Source organism: Giraffa tippelskirchi, chromosome Y, assembly GCF_054371585.1.
Source record: "Giraffa tippelskirchi isolate mGirTip1 chromosome Y, T2T-mGirTip1v1.2.pri, whole genome shotgun sequence".
NCBI classification, from domain to species: Eukaryota; Metazoa; Chordata; class Mammalia; order Artiodactyla; family Giraffidae; genus Giraffa; species Giraffa tippelskirchi.
Genome location: NC_137290.1, coordinates 24,900,001 through 24,919,313, shown reverse-complemented (window position 1 = coordinate 24,919,313; position 19,313 = coordinate 24,900,001). Strand labels below are relative to the sequence as shown.

The window sequence follows — 19,313 nt, the reverse complement described above, 5'->3', positions numbered from 1 at the left end:
AAGGGAGACAGCCATGCGCAGAACCGTGTGCCACCACGCATGGGTAATATGCTGGCGGGAAGGACCTGAACTCTATACCCTGACCTCCAGACCTCATCACAGAACCAATCTAATGGAGTCAAAAGGCGTTCGCTCACGGGACACACCCCTTGGAATTCTGGGCACGCAGGGGCCCAACTTGGCTCAGTGCACAGTGCGCCGGTCCACACAAGCCATTTGCCTGACCAACAGTGTAGATGTGCCAGACCAGCGACTGGGCGAGCCAGGCCAGCTGGAGTCGAAGGCAAGGAATCTGAAGGTGACACTGCAGCCACCGTCAAGCTTGAAGTTGCCACTGGGGCAGCGGGCGACTCTGTGTGCTCAGGGATTCACACAGGTGACACAAGTTTCGTGGGTACGTCAGGGACACAGGTGCTCACCTTGGATCTAAACGGCAAGCCACGGGCAGAGCGTGGGTTTGGTGGGGGGTGGGGGTGGTGGGGGAGTCGCTATTACCGCTGACCTCACCAAAGTTCACCACCTGCAGAGTCCGTCCCTAACCATGTGCCTTAGGCTTGAGCAGTGTCAGGAATGTAGCCATCCTCTGAGGATGAAGCAGCACACTTTCCTCGGCTAGCTCTTCGGGCCCCACAATGCAGCCCCAAGCCAAACCACCCTGGAGCCCCTGGCCTGCTGTCTGTCAGCTCTTGGCCTTTCCCCTGGCCCAGAGATTAGAGCAGGCACCCCGGCGGCTAAGGATGTGCTCCTGCGGATGCACTTCCCAGAGAAGCAAAGCTCCTCCTGCAAGTGTTTCAAGTGGACCAAAATGCTCCTCCTGACCATTGCTTCCTCTCTTCCTCTCGGCCACATAGCTAACGTGGGCACACTGAACTTAAGTGCCTGGATAGATGCAACGCTCATACTCTGCCTCCTAGGATGTCTGGTGTTTCACACTGAGCACCTAACTTAGGCCACACACACACACACACACACACACACACACACACACACAGAGGAACAGGTGACACAAGCACAGACGTGTACACACATACGCGTAACGCACCGGGATACAAATGCAAACAGGTGTTTCAGAGACTGAAGAACCAATGGTTTACAGGAAATGCAAAGATTTCCTTATTTCTCATAGGGAAATGTTCATTCTGATCATCAGATGTGAAATATAGAGAAGTTCGAGTTTCACGAAGGAAAATTAGTGCCTAGATTTTGATGCAGTTAATAAAGAAAACTCCAGACTTCATGGTGGACAGTCATTCTTTTCTATATAAGAAATACAAAGAATTAAGTATTTCACGAAGAAACAGTGGTGCCCAGAATTTCTTTTATGAAACAGAATTCCAATTCCCTGTTGGTTCCCATATCTTAATTGCATACTTCATGTCAGTAAAATTTCATTGAGATTTTCACATAGGAAATGTATACAACTTCAGAGTTCAGGCAGCAAAGCATATGCTCAACTTTTCATATCTGAAATACCTGGAATTCCCCATTCATGTAGGAAAACGTGTGCACAGATATCCACATGTGAAACAGACAAGATTCCATATATGATGAAAAAATTATACAAGTAGATTTTCAAACATGAAGTACATATTTCCTATTTCATGTAGAAAAATCTGCACCCATGTTCTCACATGTGAGATAGAGAAAATTACATATTTCATACAGAAAAATCATCTTTCGGATTTTCCTCAGCACGAAGCAGGAATGCAAAGCAGTGCTCTGGAACAACCCAGAAAAATAGCGTAGGAGGGCATGTGGGAGAGGCTCCAGGATGGGCGGGACCCCGATATACTTATGGCTTATTAATGTTGATGCATGGCAGAAACCATCGCGATATTGTATAGTAATTAACCTCCAGTTAACACTTAAGAAAATGTTACAGTTTGAGAAAAATGAAAGAACAAGGGGACTCGACTCTGCTCTGTGGTGACCTAAATGGGAAGGAAATGCAAAAATGAGGGGATATATGTACACTTAAAATGGATTCACTTGGACATACGTACTCAGAAACTAAAGCAACATTGTAATGCAACTATAGCCCGATGATAATTGTTTCAATCATATTACATGTCAAGTATAATTCCAGCAGTGAATAAATAAATGGTAGCCTCGTTTGCAATATATATCCATGGGGACATTATTCTAAGTTAAATATTTCAGTTAGAGGAAGATGAAATCTTTTACATCACATGACATTGTGAAGTTGAAATCCCTGCATTATAGAAACAGAGTAGAATGTGGTCCTCGGGCTACTGGAAATGGCCCGTGATGGTCCAAGTTACCAACTTTTAGTCACCGGTTGAATAAGCTCATCAAGGAAGATACTGTAATAGAGGCAGGATGGAAAATGGTGTTGCAGGCCTCAGCCCAAGACCTTCAGTGGAGTTAGAAACCCCAACACCACCCACAGAAAGCCTCTGAGCAGAGTGTAGTGAGCTATATTACAGCCTTCCCACAGAGCCCTCTAGGCCCTTGGGCCTTGGGATGGGGAATGAACTGTGGAGCTTGGGAACAGGCTGTGTCTTGCAGAGTCCCAGAGCCTTTGCTGAAGCCACTGACTGGTCTGGCCCAGGTTTCAAAGCAGTGGCCAACGTGTTCCATTCCCACCTCCACGACTGAATGGTTGTGGCAATCTGCATGGGTCACAGTCTACAGGACCAAGCTCTCCAACTGGGTAGACTGAGGAGGCTGAGGGTCAGCTACATAGTGGGTACCTGGCTCCCTCATTGAAGGTGGCTGGACAGTGTATGGGGGCCTTGGAAAGAGGAGGGCACAGAGAACTGAGAACTGCCTCTTCCACCTAGGACTGGGCACTTCTGGAAGTAACAAGAGTGGGTGCTAGATGAATGCTCCATGACTAGGATAACCGGCCTGCACAGGGAACCCCCACATCCCAACCAGTACCGTGGAGGGTGATTGTCAAGCTTGGGACCTATCCTTTCGGGAAATAGGGAATAGGGAATATTTGCTTCCCTCAAGGATTACAGGAACACAGTTAGCTGACCACCAGTTACTTCAAGAACACAAGATCTGACACCAGGAAATTTGCAAGAGCTAATCACATCCATCCCTCACCTTTCCTATACATAGCCTTTGCTGAACGCTTTGTGGGAGTTGTGTTTTTTTTTTTTCTTTTTTCCATTGCCTTAGGCTTTTATTCTTTTTTAATACAAGCATTTAAAATTATGAACACTTCCAAACATGCATCTCATGAATTCTGGTACACTGTTTTTTTATCATTACTGAGTTAAAATATTTTCTAATTTTTCTTTTTATTTTTTACCTCTTTTTTAAAATTTATATCAATTGGAGGCTAATTACTTTACAATATTGTAGTGGCTTTTGCCATGCATTCACATGTAACAGCCCTGGGTGTACATGCGTTCCCCATCCCGACCCTCCCACCTCCCTCCCCATCCCATCCCTCAGAGTCATTCACCCCAGTACACCAGCCCTGACACCCTGTCTCATGCATCGAATCTGGACTCACGATCTATTTCACATACTATACATGTTTCAATGCTATTCTCTCAAATCATCCCACCCTCACCTTTTCCCACAGAGTCCAGCAGTCTGTTCTTTACATATGTGTCTCTTTTGCTGTCTAACATATAGGGTCATCATTACCATCTTTCTAAATTTCATATATTTGCATTAATACACTGTGTTGGTGTTTTATCTTTCTGGCTTACTTTGCTCTGTATAATAGGCTCCAGTTTCATCCACCTCATTAGAACTGATTCCAATGCATTCTTTTTAATGGCTGAGTAAAATTCCATTGTGTGTATGGATCAGAGCCTTCTTCTCTTTTTGTCTGCCAATGGACATCTAGGTTGTTTCCATGTGCTAGCTATTGTAAACACTGCTGTGAATAACATTGGGGTACATGAGTCTCTTTCGGTTCTGGTTTCCTCCATGTGTATGTCCAGCAGTGGGATTTCTGGGCCATATGGCCATTCTATTCACAGTTTTTTAAGGAATCTTCAGGTTTCCTTTTCACTGGGTGCTCTTGACCTTCGGGTGAGAAAGGAGCTGTAGTTGGGTGTCACCTAGGCTGTCTAACCAAAGCACTCCTTGCTGGGTTGCCCATTTGGTTAGGTCATTGAGTGACATGGATGAACTATGCAGTCCATACCTTTCTTGGGTTCTTCCAGGCAGCTAGTCTAGCTCCTCAATTTGTTATTGTCAATAAGGATGTACGGAGGACTTCCTATCCCCCCTGCACTGTGCAAAGATTGCCCTGGAAGGTTGAAAGTGTTACCAAACCCATTGTCCAGGGGAAGAAACTGAGGCTCAGAGAGGTAGTTCACCCATTCAGGGTCACACAACTAATAGAAGCAGAGGAGTAGGATCTGAATTCACCTCCTTTGGGCTCCAGTACCCAAGCAAATGTGGTCATGCTTGTCATTCTTGGGTCCGACCTTTAGTTGCCAACTGCACCAGCCCTGAGATCCAGAAATCAAACCAGATTTGGTTTTTAGATTCTTTCCCTTTGAGCCCTGGCGGAGGTGGATATAGTTCACTCCTGATCTTGCTGGGCTGTTTGTGGCTCTTGCCCTTTTACGATTTTCTCTTCCATGATCCCACTCATGGTAACCATTGCTCTAGAACGAAGACAATACAGAGTTGATGGGGATTTCCTCTTTGCAAACTTGTAGGTAACAGATTATTTACCTACAGATGGATGACAGTCACTACTGGGAGAGGAAACATAAACAGGTTAAATGAAATTATTGTTAGAAATAGACTTTTCCCCATTTTTGCTTGTATATGCAGGAAACTCCTGTTGTTTGATCGGTTTTCCTTTTGTTTGAGACATGGAAATGGGTGCCTTTCCTCTGGAATCAGTTACAAGTAGAGAAACAGTAGAAGCACAATGGTGGTTGACTCTGTTTCCGGGCAGGGAGCCAGATGGGGGCTGGGCAGCTGGGTGACCTGGAGACAGTGCTCCCCCAACTGAAATGGGCCAGTAGTTCTCAGCCTCAGCCAGCCTTGAAGCCCTGTGACCCAGAATGGCCAGGTCTTCTGCTCTTTCAGGCAAGCCTAAAATCTTAATTTCTGTGTGAAACTTCCAGATTTCTGAATTGGCCAGCACATTCTAAGTTATAAGCAACAAATAACGAAAGATTGGAAAGCATTGGGTCAAATCATTGCTTCCTAAATAACACGTCTGCTCACCCCACGTGGCTCTTGGGCTGTGAGTTTGCGTTCCCTGCTTTAAGGCTTGGCTTATTTCTTTGAGTCCTGGACACAAAGAGTAAAAGACAAAATGCTTTGGGAATATGTGGGAAGAGCCGAAGTGGTGACTCAAGAACCCATGTCTCTGGCCTCGCCTCTCTGTCTTGGTTTTCTTTGTGTCCCAGGACAAGGGATTTCTCAGGCCCTCTTTTATTTCTAATCTGTAAAATGGAAGCACCAGCTGGAATCAAGATGGCTGGGAGAAATATCAATAACCTCAGGTATGCAGATGACATCACCCTTATGCCAGAAAGTGAGGAAGAACTAAAAAGCCTCTTGATGAAAGTGAAAGAGCAGAGTGAAAATGTTGGCTTAAAGCTCAACATTCAGAAAACTAAGGTCATGGTATCCGGTCACGTCACTTCATGGCAAATAAATGAGGAAACGATGGCTGACTTTATATTTCTGGGCTCCAAAATCACTGCAAATGCTGACTGCAGCCATGTCATTAAAAGACGCTTACTCCTTGGAAGGGAAGTTATGACGAAGCTAGACAGCATATTAAAAAGCAGAGACATTACTTTGTCAACAAAGGTCTGTCTAGTCAAGGTTATGGCTTTTCCAGTTGTCATGTGTGAATGTGAGAGTTGGACTATAAAGAAAGCTGAGAGTTGAAGAATTGATGCCTTTGAACTGTGGTGTTGGAGAAGACTCTTGAGAGTCCCTTGGACTGCAAGGAGATCCAAACAGTCCATGCTAAAGGAGATCAGTCCTGGGTGTTCATTGGAAGGACTGCTGTTGTAGCTGAAACTTTAATACTTTGGCCACCTGATACGAAGAGCTGACTCATTAGAAAAGACCCTACTGCTGGGAAAGATTGAGGGCAGGAGGAGAAGGGGACAACAGAGAACGAGATGGTTGGATGGCATCACTGACTCAACGGAGATGAGTTTGGGTGGACTCCGGGAGATGGTGGTGGACAGAGAGGCCTTGCGTGCTGCCGTTCATGTGGTCGCAAAGAGTCAGACAAGACTGAGCGACTGAACTCTACTGAACTGAAAATTGATCAGTTTTAACAAATCCTGTGTAGTGTTCCCTTCCATCCCTCCCATTCTATGTTTCCCAGTAGTTAACCTGTGCTGCCAAGATTGAGATCTGTATAAATTAGAATTCACGTGGTTTGGTCCGATGCCATTTTTGAATGTCAGTAACTGAAACACTCTTCAGGCAAGCTCAATTTGTCACCTCTATTCACCTGCAAGTTAAGTCTACTGCTAACGCCACCAGGCCAGTGTGACGCAATGTGATTTTTTTTTTTTTTTCAGCATTGAGCATGTTAAATATTTGTGGATTTCTGGTCCTGCTCCTTTATCTGTGAGTATGCTGCATCCTGTTTTCTTTCTTTTTTTTTTTTAATGTAGGCATAAATGAAATCTCAGAAGATGTTTATATGACTGTTGAACCCAGCGATTCCAGGGATACTGAGAAGTCAGATAGTAGCGGAAGTGACCCTATCAGTGAAGAGGAATAGAGGTCCAAGAATGAGCCAGAAGATGCTGAAAACACAGAGTTGTCTCAGATGGAAAAAGAGCCATCTGCTGTCAAAAAAAAAAAAAAAAAGTCCAAATTGTTGAATCCAGTAGAGATGGAAGAGGAGCTGAAAGCACGTCACCAGCCAGTGAGAAAGTGGACTCAAGACCAGTCAAGGAGAAGATGAGGCACCAGCTTGAGAAGGACTTTTCAGACAAAGCAAAACCCTTTCCTCATCCCACAAAGGATAATCTGAAGGGAAAAGGTGAGACCGACTCCCCAAGAGTGCATTTGGGCCTGGATTCTGATTCAGAGAGCAGATTTGTCATAGATTTAAGAGAAGACCTTTCTGCGCTGGAGGGTCGAAAACCTAGGAAGGAAGCCAAAGAAACATCTCCCAAACAGGAGGGTAAGTGACTGTATCAGTTTCTGGTTTCTTGATTTGGTTTTTGAATGTCACATTGCCATTTATAGCAGCACATGTCATGTCACATGATGCTCAGACATCATGAAGTGTGCACAACAAAGCTTAGGTTAGCTCCAAGTCATCTAGCTAGTTACTGAGCAGGACAAGGACTTGAGCTGGGCCTGCCTACCTTTAACCTTCTTGATACCCAATGTGGTTGATTTTGAGCACAGGAGAAGAAGTCTCTTAGAAAGTAATAGTTGCTTCCAGCAGTCAGGTCATTTTGAACCTAAGCAGTTTCCTTTCCAATATGTTCACTTACATGTCTCAAGTGGTTATCGATGCTAAGACATTGGACAGGTCTGAAATTGATAAAAGCATTCAGGTCAAACACCTTGATAAGTTTATTCTCCCTTACCTCCCCTCACACTGCCCAGGCATCTCAAAATACATTTTCTTACTAGAGTATAAGGTTTTCTGGGTGAGCGGCACCAGACTGCTGAGTTCTTCTTCAGGCCTGTAGAAATCCAAGGGGCATTGTATGATGCACACATGAGCCCGTTTTCTGCCATATTTGCATTTAGCTGACATGGGCCCAAGGCCTCTCAACCTTGGCGCTATTGACATTTTATGCTGGACAGTTCTTTGTCCTGTTTATTCAAGGATGCTTAGCAGTATCCCTGGCCTTTACAAACTGGATGTCAGTAGCATCTACCCAGTGGAGGACTTCAAAAGTGTCTAGACAAAGCTCAATCTCACCTAGTTGTGAACTGCTGCCTGAGTCTTCGCAGTTCTCCCTTTACTGCTGTTGGGGACTGAAAGAGCAGTGGCTTCTTTCAAACTTGCCACACCCCAGGCATGTTGGCAAAGCCTGCAGTGGAACATCAGTTCAGTTCAGTTCAGTTCAGTCGCTCATTCGAGTCTGACTCTTTACGACCCCATGAATTGCAGTACGCCAGGCCTCTCTGTCCATCATCAACTCCCGGAGTCTATCCAAACCCATGTCCATCGAGTCGGTAATGCCATCCAACCATCTCGTCCTCTGTGGTGCCCTTCTCCTCCCGCCCCCAATCTTACCCAGCATTAGGGTCTTTTCTAATGAGTCAACCCTTCGCATGAGGTGCCCAAAGTTTTGGAGTTTCAGCTTCCACATCAGACCTTCCAATGAACACCCAGGGTTGATCTCTTTTAGGATGGATTGATTGGATCTCCTTGCAGTCCAAGAGAATCTCAAGAGTCTACTCCAACACCACAGTTCAAAAGCATCAATTCTTTGGTGCTCAGCTTTCTTCACCGTTCAACTCTCACATCCATACATCACCACTGGAAAAACCATAGCCTTGACTAGACGGACTTTTGTAGGCAAAGTAATGTCTCTGTTTTTAAATATGCTATCTCGGTTGGCCATAACCTTCCTTCCAATGAGTAAGCGTCTTTTAATTTCATGGCTGCAATCACCATCAGCAGTGATTTTGGAGCCCCCCAAAATAAAGTCTGACACTGTTTCCCCATCTATTTCCCATGAAATGATGAGACCAGATGCCATGATCCTGCTTTTCTGAACGTTGAGCTTTAAGCCAACTTTTTCACTCTCCTCTTTCATCTTCATCAAGTGGCTCTTTAGTTCTTCTTCACTTTCTGCCATAAGGGTGGTGTCATCCACATATCTGAGGTTATTGATATTTCTCCCGGCAGTCTTGATTCCAGCTTGTGTTTCTTCCAGCCCAGCGTTTCTCATGATGTACTCTGCATATAAGTTAAATAAGCAGGGTGACAATATATATCCTTGATGTACTCCTGTTCCTATTTGGAACCAGTCTGTTGTTCCATATCCAGTTCTAACTGTTGCTTCCTGACCTGCATGCAGGTTTCCCAAGAGACAGGTCAGATGGTCTGGTATTGCCATCTCTGTCAGAATTTTCCACAGTTTATTGTGATCCACACAGTCAAAGGCTTTGGCATAGTCAATAAAGCAGAAATAGATGTTTTTTCTGGAACTCTCTTGCTTTTTCAATGATCCAGCAGATATTGGCAATTTGATCTCTGGTTCCTCTCTCTTTTCTAAAACCAGCTTGAACATCTGGAAGTTCACAGTTCACGTATAGGTGAAGCCTGGCTTGAAGAATTTTGAGCATTACTTTACTAGCCTGTGAGATGAGTGCAATTGTGTGATAGTTTGAGCATTCTTTGGCATCACCTTTCTTTGGGATTGGAATGAAAACTGTGGCCAGTGCTGAGTTTTCCAAATTTGCTGGCATATCGAGTGCAGCACTTTCACAGCATCACCTTTGGGGATTTGAAATAGCTCAACGGGAATTCCATCACCTCCACTAGCTTTGTATCTAGTGGTGCTTTCTAAGGCCCACTTGACTTCACATTCCAGGATGTCTGGCTCTAGGTGAGTGATCACACCATCGTGATTATCTGGGTCGTGAAGATCTTTTTTGTACAGTTCTTCTGTGTATTCTTGCCACCTCTTCTTAATATCTTCTGCTTCTTTTAGGTCCATACCAGTGGATCATAGGAATGATTTAAAAGATATTTAGCCCATTGGTGAAGCAGTCAGTGAATTTCTCAGCTGGCTTGGCAAGTGGGTATTGATATGCCCAAGAAAGATAAGAATTAATTAAGGGCCCAGGAGACACGTGGCCTAAGAACAAATTGGAGATTGTAGCCATAAAAACTCTTGTAGTTTGTGAGTTACATACACGGATAGCCAGGTTTAATTATGTAGCTCAGTGGTAAGGAATCTGCCTGCCAATGCAAGAGACGCAAATTTGATCCTTGGATTGGGAAGATCCCCAGGGGAAGGAAATGACAACCTACTCCAGTAGTCTTCCCTGGAGAATTCCATGGACAGAGGAGTGTTGTGGTCTATATAGTCCATGGGATCACAAAAGAGCTGGACATGACTTAGTGACAAAACAGACAATGGGCAGCTTCTGACAGGACCCATCTTCTCAGTTCTGTGTCCCCTGGGGTTTTCTTCGTCTCACTGCTTAAAGCAGGAGGGGGGATGGGTTTTGAGCTTTTATCCTCTGTGTTTGTATCATTGTGAACTGTTCAGGTTCCTGAACCTCAGTTCCTGGAATTCATTGAAAGAGGATGGAATATCTCTCAGTGATATGGGGCAGGAAGAGAGAGAGCAGTTGAGTCAGTCAGGAAGGATGGATCACCACCTCATCCCTTAAAATTATGAGTGGCATCTGAAACATCCAATTCTGTGTGGATTGGGGTTTGAGGGAGCACTTCTGATGCTGCATAAGGCAACGGGAGTAGCATTTTTTCAATAAAGTTTGTGGAATTGTTGGGTCCCAGATGGCAGTGTTCCTATGAGTGATAGATTTATACTATTCCTTTCTTTCTGAAGTACATTGTTTGTTTAGTTGTGGGTTTTTTCACTGCTTCCAGAAAGGATTTCAGATATACTGATAAAATGGAAATCAAGAGAGCGAGAAAAATGAACATGAAATAGTGAGAGATGTAGGGAAAGTTTGTATACAGAAATAACTATGTCAGCCTTCAGAATTAGCAAAGTCACTCTTCCTTTTTGACCCTGAGCTTCCTGAAGTTGAAGTGAAAAGGGAAAAAACATATGAGTGCTTTAAAATAGCTCATGCTCCCCCCCCCCAAATAGAAAGCACTCCAGGTGATAAAATGAAGCTGAGCTGTTCCTCTCACTGGTGTCAGAAGGAAGTTTCTCTAGGATCCTCTGAACTTGGTGGGAATTTTACGCAAAGGATGATTCTGAAACAAGAAGTCAGTTAGAGGAACTTCACAGAAGTTGAAATCCAGAGCCACCTGAGGATGATTTCGGTCTTGAAGAATTGGCTTCATGTCAGACTCTGCAGTTGAGCATCTTTTCAAAGGTGTGCTTTCACTTACGTGTTTATTAAGTGACTGGTGTTTTGAAGAGTGCTTGGTGACCTCCAAGTGATCTTCAGTTAGGAGTGCAGCTTATACAGAGAAACTGAATCCTCAGATCGAAAGATGGCTTTTCTAGCTAGAGGTCCCAGAGCAGAGGCTAAGGGAGCTCGCTTCAGGACCTTGACTCCACGTACAGGTGTCATATCAGTCGTTTCCAGCCTTCTCTTAAAAAGTCCCTTTTTAATGTACAAGACTGCGACCTAGGTCTGATATAAGTAGGCTAGTTGGGTGGGGTCGCCTTTGGAGTGTTGACCTTTAAGAAATTCACTTCTTTTTGAGACAGCAGGTGAGTGCATACTCCCAAAGTTTTAGGACAAATGGAATTTTCCATGGCCTTTCCTCTCCCTCCCCACTGCCCCAGTAAACCTTCCATATCCTTTAGAAATTAAAACGTTTTAGTGTATAAATGAAGACTCCCCAAAAGTGTGTCAAGCCTGGAAAGTTTTCAGATTGCATACTCCTGCTTTGTTGTTGTTTGTTTGTTTGTCTTTTAATTTGGAAAAGAGCTCGAATGGGACTCTTTCAGAGCAGTTACCACTCTGCTCATAGCCAGTTGCTTGCTTCGGCAAGATGAGAGAGAGAAAGGACCTTTTTGTGGTTGCCCTTTGCCCAAGGAGGTATCAGACTAGCTAATCCACAAGGACAGCATATTTTTAATCACATGGCAGAAAAGAGAGGCACAAATGTTGCTTTTGCTTTTGCAAGTTAGAAGCCTTGCCTGTGGGATCTCTACGTTTTACAAGGGGCAAGCTCAAAGCCACTTCTGCCCCTGCAAGGGGAAGGGGTAGAGGCTGTGACCGATATCTGAAAGGTTATCCTGGGAAAGGATGGGGGCAACCTCACTCTAGGTAGAGCTCTTCTCCCAGCCCCACCCTGTGTTCTGGCCCAGGACTTTGGTTGAATTCTTCCCCGGAGGAGCAAGAGGGACAGTCAGTTGTGTAACCACCAAGACCCCCTCCCCCCTCCGCCCTCGGGTGGAAAAGTCAACCTGTCAGCATACTTTTCCTTTCACACTCCTTGATTTTCCTAGAACGACAGCTAACTGAAAATGTCCCCTAGAATAATCAAGAATTCACGTCTTTTCTGGGTGACAGACATCTAAAAATGACAGGCATGGAGTCATGCAGTGGAAGCATGCTGAGCCCCTCAAAAAAGGTGTTGTCATTAAGGGCTTCCTTGGTGGCTCAGATAATAAAGAATCTGCATGCAATCCCGGAGGCCCAGGTTTCTTTCCCTGGGTTGGTTAGATCCCCTGGGGAAGGAAATAGCAACCCACTCCAGTATTCTTGCCTGGGAAATCCCATGGACAGAGGAGCCTGGAGAGCTACAGTCCATGAGGTTGCAAAAGAGTTGGACACGACTGAGCGACCTCACTTTCAGTCTTTATTAAACCCAGTTTGAGGTCCAGGCACATTGTCTGAGATCAAGGATGCTGACTTGCATCCGTGTTTTTTTTGTGTGAACCCGAGGGAATCCTCTCTGGGGATGCATGTTCATCTCTCCAGTGCCTGGGGCCCCTGCAGTCGTAACAGACTCCTTCCCCTTACAGATAAATACTCATGTGGTCACCCCCGGGCCAGCCCTTCTCACTGCCTGACCTCACCCACCAAAATTCTGCCTATTCCTGGGCATGTCTTGGCTAAAACTGTTCTCTTCCAAATTTTCCCTGCTGTCTGTTGAAATGCTGCCCTCCATTCTCATAGCTCATTTTCTCCCAGAAGATGCACTCCAAAAGGAAGCATTTTTCAAACTCAGTCACTCGTAGTCATTATTTTTGTCATTCCCAAAACCTGCTTGTTCACGTATTGCCTTAGTATATTTTCTTATCTGAAGCAGCAGCTGTTTAAAAAAATGAACTCAATTTTGAACTTAAACTTAACTACCACACAGTAGGGAAAACAGTATTTTGTGCTGTGCATAAAAGATGCAAAATGGAGAACTGCAGTCAAAACGAAAGCAAGGCTTCTAAATTCTCCATAAATACCATTGTGCTGGGGATGGTTCTGTCCTTGGTGTGGAGTTCCCTTGAGTGATAGGTGTCAAGACTGCCAGGACCACACTGAGACTTCTCGTGAAGGAATTAGAAGAGATGAAAGGGAATATTCTTCGTTCTGGGTGATTCATTGGTATTCAGTGCTTTGGCCACTGGGAGGCTGTCTGGTTCCTTGGGGTACATGCTCTGTAGGTTTCCTATCCAAGCAAAGGATTCCTGTTAATGACCAGAGGGAATTTGGCTAAGTCTTTCTCAAAGTGCTTACTAACTCTAACTTTGTAAAACAAGGTACTTGCAACGATTCTGTTCAGCCAGTGGGTCATCGACTAGCAGGTGGGCAACTCCAGGCCAAGGGCTGGGTCATGTTGGCCTCAGTCCCTCAGAGGTCTTGACAAGTTTCTCAAATATCAGCAAGCCCACATTTGAGTACCCCAAGGAGCCTGATATTTGAAGCTAGCACACACTGAAGAAGTGGCTTAATCATGTAAAGCAAGAATGTGCCCATTCACGTGGAGGCCCTTGGCATGGCAGCCTGGGATGGTCACTTAGAACTCACTGGCCTGGAGACCCTGCAGGTCAGCCTGAGTCCCGTCAACTTTCTGTTTTGTTTTTTCATGTGTTGGCTTCCGTTATAGGTGAAGCTTCATCATCCACAACAGCGGGCAGCCGGTCTCCCCCCAAAATGCTGGTCCTCACCCACTCATCCTCCCAAACTCACATGGCTGGGGTCACGGCCACCAACAGCACCATCTGCACGGTCACGGCCCAGCCACCACCACCACCAGCAGCAGCAGCAGCCTGAGAAACCCGGTGAAAAAGCAGAGGCCAGTTTTACCGAAGGAGACTGCCCTGGCCATGCAACAGGTTGTGCGGACCTCATCAAGTAAGTTTCAAACGTCCACCCAAAAGAGGCACATGCAGAAGATGCAGCACCAGCAGAAGCTGCAGCAAAGCCAGCAGCAGCAGCCTCAGTCTTCCAAGAGGACGAGATATCAGAACAGACAGGCTGTGAAATGTACCAAGCCTCCCTATCTGCACTCCATGGCACCAGCTCTTTTTTTGCCACATGGACAGGAGAAAAATAGTCCTTGTTTTATTTGTTTACTTCCCCTTGGTTGCCTGGCCACTGTATCCTAGAGGCCTGACACGTTCCATTTGGCATTATTTTTAAAAATTAATTTGCAGCTTGCTGTTTTACTTTTCTCTTTTCTTTTCTCATTTTACAGACAGTGCATACATGTCTTCTTAGAACGAAGTGAAATGGATACCTAGACACACAAAAATCTATTGTCTTGATTGAATTCATATTTCATTCTCCACCCTTTCTCAGAGGTATTGTTAACCATAAGATCTTTTTCTAATATGTACGTGTATGTATTTCCGTATAAGTTGGCTTAAAGCTCAACATTCAGAAAACTAAGATCATGGCATCCGGTCGCATCACTTCACGGCAAATGGATGGGGAAAGAGTGGAAATAGTGGCTGACTCAAATTTTCTGGGCTCCAAAATCACTGCAGATGCTGATTGCAGCCATGAAATTTAAAGATGCTTACTCCTTGAAAGGAAAGTTATGACCAAGCTTGACAGCATATTAAAAAGCAGAGAGACATCACTTTGTCAGCAGAGGTCAGTCTAGTCAAGGCTATGGTTTCTCCAGTGGACATGTATGGATGTGAGAATTGGGATATCAAGAGGGCTGAGAACAAAAGAATTTAAGCTTTTGAGCTGTAGTGTTGGAGAAAACACTTAAGAGGCCCTTGGACTGCAGGAGATCCGGCCAGTCCATCCTAAAGAAGATCAGTCCTGGGTGTACATTGGAAGGACTGATGCTGAAGCTGAAAGTCCAATACTTTGGCCACTGGATGCAAAGAGCTGACTCATTTGCAAAGACCTTGGTGCTGGGAAGGATTGAAGGCAGGAGGAGAAGGGGAAGGCAGAGGATGAGATGGTTGGATGGCATCACCGACTCAACAGACATGGGTTTGGGTGGACTTCGGGAGTTGGTGATGGACAGGAAGGCCTGGTGTCCTGCAGTTCATGGAGTCGCAGAGTGTTGGACATGACTGAGGGGCTGAATAGAACTGAAGTCTCTTATGTGTGAACCTTCAAGTTGGGAATTTTGAAAGACGTGAATGTTTGCATGTTTAATCCTGTAAGTTAGTTCACCTCCCTGGCGTACACTGTCACCCGCACACATCCTCTACAAGTCGTTGTGCTTTGTGTGCTTTACTGTACAGAGTGCAGTATTACAGTATCTTTATTTCAAGCCCAGGACGTCCATAAGCAAGCATAAAAGCAGCAGTGATGTACCTGGTATTGTACTATCTAGCTGATTGTGTGAGTTGGTTGCTTAGGCTAACTTTGTTGGACTTCTACAAAGAAATTGCACTTATGACCGTGCTCTAGGAATGGAACTTGTTCATAGGTAGGTCACTCACTGTCCTATTTATTTTGAAAATCTGGTCTTTTTCACTTTAAATGGCTTTTACTGCAGCACCTCTCAGAAAAGATGGACCACTTGTATTTGTTTTTTTTTTGTGTTTGTTTGTTTGTTTAAGCAGAACTTCTCATGAATTTGAATTAACCCACTGACAACCATCTGGGGGAGGCCAGCAGAGACCAGGCTTCCCACTCTTTGATTCAGCAGATGACATTAACCGTATCGTGATTCTGGAGCTTCCAAGCCCTATTGACAGCAAACACCCAGATGCACTTTATAGGTCTTTCTGTCTCCATACAGATCTGCAGGCTGAGGATTTAGATACAAAGGGGAAGCCAGAATTGAAAGAGACACGTATACCCCAGTGTTCATTGCAGCCCTGTTCATAATAGCCAGGATAGGGAAGCAACGTAGATGTCAATGAGCAGACGAATGGATAGGAAAGCCGTGGTACAAATACACAATGGAATATTACTCAGCCATTAAAAAGAATACATTTAAATCAGATCTAATGAGGTGGATGAAACTGGAGCCTATTATACAGAGTAAAGTAAGCCAGGAATAAAAACACAAATACAGCATACTAATGCATATATATGATTCAGAAAGATGGTAATTATAACCCTAAATGCGAGACAGACAGGGAAAGAGACACAAAGGTATAGAACAGGATTTTAGACTATTTGGGAGAGGACAAGTATGGGATGATTAGGGAGAATGGAATTGAAACATGTATATTATTGCATGCAAAATTAATCGCCAGTCCATTTTTCATGCATGAGACAGGGTGCTCGGGGCTGGTGCACTGGGATGACCCAGAGGGATGGGATGGGAAGTGAGGTGTGGGGAGGGTTCAGGATGGGGAACACATGTACACCCGTGGCAGGTTCATGTCTATGTATGGCAAAACCACTAAAATATTGCAAAGTAATTAGCCTCCAAATAAAATAAATAAATTTATATTTAAAAAATTAAAAAAAACAATAATAATGGAGAATTTGAACAAGGAATAAATATATAACTGTATGGGGGGGGGACCTCCAGTGGCTGCACCAACAGGAGCTCTCAGGCATGAAATACAACTTGGGTAAGTGCTGCTGACCTGGCCTCCACTGACAAAGGTTCTGGATAGGAACTTCTTGGCATGTCTAGAGTTAGGCCCAAATGTGCACTGAGTCAAAAGTAGGCCAGGCCGCCTTACCACTCTTAGGGAGAACACAGCATCCTAGGGAGTCTAACCTGGAGAAACCAGGTATGAAGCAAGAGCTGGCAGAAACCCGTTTTCCTCTCTTCCAAATACCAACATCAGCAACAAATTCATCACAACAGCTGTGGTAGCTTCTCCTGCTTGTGAGCTCTGTCCTGTTGTAAAATTGCGAGAAGTCTCAGTAGCCTGAGCAGTTGGATAATTGTCCTGTCAGCCCAGTGATCAGTCCTGATGCCCTGTCTGGAAGATTAGATCTGCTGCCACTAAACACATCAAAAAGGAAATATACCCAAGTTGTAGCCGCAGCTCTGCTCATCTTAGCTGTGTGCCTCAGTTTCCTCATCTGTGAAATGGGTATTATAGGAGTATACACCTCCTTAAGGTTGGAGTACGGATTAAAAGAGTTCATATTTATAAAGTCTTTACAACAGTGCCTACAGATCATAGGTACTCTGTATTTGATAGAGAAACAAGCTTATACAAATGATAAATTTCAAAGTGAATTGAGTGGACATTTTTCAGAGGTTTTATGTGAGTACTTCCTGCAGAATCACCGCAGGGCCCCATTTTCAGGATCCTCAGGACCTGACGTTCATGATCATGCTGACATTCATGGTCAGCATGGTGGATGCCCGTTCTACAGATAAAGACGTTGGATCTCAGGGAAGCTGGGTGAGTCTCTGAACGGGCTCATATGACCAGGACATCCCCGACCCAAGGATTCACACCTGATAGGATTCACCTTCGGACCTGGTGTGAATGAGCCCATGGCTTGGGATGGACGATGAAGTCGGTATCCTCTCCCCTCCCCTCCTCTGGCAGAGCTGACCAAGTCAGAGATGCAGCAGAGCCTAGAAATGGAGCACGACCAGCTCATTGCTGAGGTGAAGAAGCAACTGGAGCTGGAGGAGCAGCAGGCAGTGGCCGAGACCAAGAGGAAGCTGTGGTGTACCAACTGCAAGAAGGAGGCCGTTTTCTACTGCTTCGGAATACCAGCTACTCTGACTACCCCTGCCAGAAGGCCCACTGGCCTGAGCACATGAAGTCTTGCACCCGGTCAGGTGGGACTTAGGAGTGTCCCCTGGCCCTGACTGTGGTGGACGGGCCCTTGGCTCCTCCTGGATCACAGGGCACTTGCCACGCTCACTCACCACAAGTGACTCCTACATACACGAGAGTAGCAGGCAGACACATAGCCAAGTCTCCAGGCACCATTGTCTCCACCCTCCAGTTTACTTGGCAGCATTCACTTGTGTGAATGGAGCTTGTAATGACAGCCCAGATGACTTTAGCTTCATGTGGTTTGCTGTGGTTCTCTGCTGGGGGCAATATTTGTCTCTGCCCAAAGCAATGTGGGCATCCCTGGTAGCTAAGATGGTAAAGAAACTGCCTGCAATGCAGGAGACCTGGGTTCATTTCCTGGGTCGTGAAGATCCCTTGAAGAAGGAAATGGCAACACAATCCAGTATTGTTGCCTGGAGAAGGCCACAGACAGAGGAGCCTGGCAGGCTACATTTCATGGGGTTGCAAAGCGCCGGACATGACTGAGTGACTAAGCAGACACACACACACACACACACACACACACACACACACACATCAAATGCATCTTCTACCCCTTTCTACAATGCACAAGCAGCATTATACAAGCCAGCCCCCACCATGGAGCCCATCTTGGACTCAAGGCTTTAACAATCATTAGTTCTTACATGAAGGACAAAGTGCTGCTTTGGAACTAATCTGTCTTTTAAATCTCTTTCCAAAGCACGGCAAGCAGATCCCAGGCCAGGAAACTCTAGCTGGAGACATCACCTAGTAAGACTTGATTAATAATATGTATTAGTAATATTTTATACTTAGTGCTCATGTATAGCCAATACTAGATTTCTGTATTTAGAAGTAGAAGTCTCCACTTCAAAGAATATATTTAAGTACAAATAACATAAATAATGTAACAAGGAAATGTGTCAGTGGAGTGCTAAATTTTTCAAGGGTTGTAGATAAATGACCCAAGTTTCAGAAGCTCTAGGCAGGGGTTCGCAAGCTTTTTTTAAGAAGGTCTAGAGAATAAACATTTTATGATTTGTGGTCCATGTGGTCTGTGAAAACCTCTCAACTATGCTGTAACAGAGTGATAGCAAGTGCATGGGGATGTACACTCGTCTAAAATAGGAAATCATGAAACTGGAAGAGTTGTACTGTTTGCTTCACGAACATGCTTATATCTCCAGAATGATTTAATCAAACTTAAATCAGTTCAGGTCAGTTCAGTCACTCTGTCATGTCCGACTCTTTGCGACCCCTAGAACCACAACACGCCAGGCCTCCCTGTCGTTCAGCAACTCCCAGAGTTTACCCAAACTCTGCTGGATGGCGGTGATGACATCCAGCCACCTCATCTCCTGTTGTCCCCTTGTGCTCCTGCTCCCAATTATTCCAGCATTAGGGTCTTTTCTGGTGAGTCAATCGTTCATATCAGGTGGCCAAAGAATTGGAGTTTCAGCTACAACATCAGTACTTTCAGTGAACACCCAGGGCTGATCTTTAGGATGGACTGGTTGGATCTCCTTGCAGTCCAAGGGACTCTCAAGAGTCTTCTCCAACACCACAGTTCTAAAGCATCAATTCTTC

At 45.0% G+C, this 19,313-nt stretch overlaps 1 pseudogene; it reads left to right on the top strand.

The window, feature by feature from the left end:
• The first annotated feature begins 39 nt into the window (after nucleotides 1-39).
• LOC145537752 (MYND-type zinc finger-containing chromatin reader ZMYND8-like) overlaps nucleotides 40-19,313 on the top strand; it is a 27,076-nt pseudogene continuing 7,802 nt past the window's right edge.